Raw genomic sequence first — 2,016 nt, forward strand, 5'->3', positions numbered from 1 at the left:
AAAAAAAATTAAAAGGTGATTCTAGATAATATATGAATGCACAATTCATGGTATAATAACACCTATAAATTAAATCTTACAACTAATACACATTTAATTTTTTATTATTACTTATTATATTTTTATTTCATATATTTTTAATTGGAATATTTTATTTTTTCACATCATAATTTTTTAAATCTATATTATAATATAAATTATATTTTAAAATTATTTATCATTTTTAAAATTCAAGTGTATATGATCTATAATAAATTAAGAAAAGTTTCTAAATAGAAATTACATAATATAATTTTTTGTCAAGTTTGAATCAACCAATAATTCATCATCAAAAATATTAAAAATTAAAATAAATATTAATTATAATTAATTTATTTTTTATAATTTTAAATATTTTATCTAATATTTATTTTATAAATTGGAGTTGTTTTTAGTGCGACTTTTTGGAGTTTCCACTGCCGGAATCCAGAAGGAAAAATTGTGGTCAAATCTTGATTTGTTCAATTAAACTAGATTTTTTCTACTATATATACGAATTCAACGCCGTGAAAAACCCCTAAAGCACTTCTATTATGCAAAGACTACCTATCAAACTTGTAATTTCAATAAATTCCTGCTTAATTTTAGAAACATTAAACCAAAAAAATCCACCAAAAAAATTTCCAAAAACTCACACTAAAAACAACTCAATTAATATTTTATTTAATTTGCTTTCACCCATCTATACCAACTTAACCTTATCTTTGCTTTCACATGCTTCTCCGTTTAATAACTTATCCCAACCTATAACTACTTAAAATTTACCGCATAAAAACTTAACTGAAATAGTACTAACCAACATTTCCAAAGTTATAAAATTATTTTTCAAACTTATTAATTACAGTTCATACAATCTATAAATCTTTTTAAATTTATTTTCCAACACTAATATTTTTTTATAATTTATTGAATGCATGCATATCGTTTTAAATTTATTACACAATCCTTAGCCCCATTTGGGAATTGTGATCGAATTTGAAAGTTTTCACACAGATAAATTTATATAAAATCCATTGTAGTCAAAGTTAAGGCTCTCCTATTTAATGCAGTTATGTACGAAACCTTTGTACATGGGAAACTTCGAACGATCAAAGAACCTTTTATCAAGCACCAAAATGGTATGAACAAACAACACGCTAGAGTCATCTTAATTTAATTTACTATAAAAGATGTTACTATTGAAAAGGGAAAAATCATATCCTCGTGATGAAAAAAAAAAAAAAAGTGAAAAGTGGGTTAGGACATTTTTACCAAGTCTCATTCGGTGTGAAATTAATTTAGAAAGTTGAAAATGAAAAAAGTTTTATTGTGTTTATTTTTAAAAGTGAGGATAAAAATGTTCTTTCTAATTATAAGACTATAATGATTAGTCACATTTTAGCCACATTGTATGGGTTCATTTTGGAAAACAAGATTAGCCTCTTGCTTGAAATCCATGGTAAAATAGCTAAAGAACAAGATGGTTTTAGGAGGCATCACTCAACTACTGGCCACTTTGTCACTCTTAGGACCATTGCAGACACGATAGTAAAATTGATCTCTTATGTTGTTTTGTTGACTTTAGAAAAATTTTCAACACAGTTCATTGGGAGAAGTTATGGAAAATATTCGATGAGATAATGGTTCCTCTCAAGCTAAGGGTTATTGTAACTAGGTTATATGAGAATGTTATTTCCAAGCTTAAGACCATCGAGGGTTGGTCTCAAAAGATCAAATGAAACATTGATGTTAAGCAAGGATGTCCTCAATCCCCTACCCTTTTTGGTATTACATCGATAAGCTAGAGGAGTGTTTAGAAGTTTTTGGTTGTGAGGGACCCAAGCTTGTTGGTATAGTCATTACTCTTCTCCTTTACACTGTCGACATCGTTCTTCTTGCCAGAAGCCCTGATGATCTCAGTAAGCAGCTTAGAACCCTCCATGATTATTGCTCCAAGATGGGTATGACTGTCAATATTGACAAGACTAAAGTCATGAT

The sequence above is a fragment of the Pinus tabuliformis genome, chromosome 1_2 (genome assembly GCF_031772625.1).
Source record: "Pinus tabuliformis cultivar Carrire ecotype Pingquan chromosome 1_2, CPIR1, whole genome shotgun sequence".
NCBI classification, from domain to species: Eukaryota; Viridiplantae; Streptophyta; class Pinopsida; order Pinales; family Pinaceae; genus Pinus; species Pinus tabuliformis.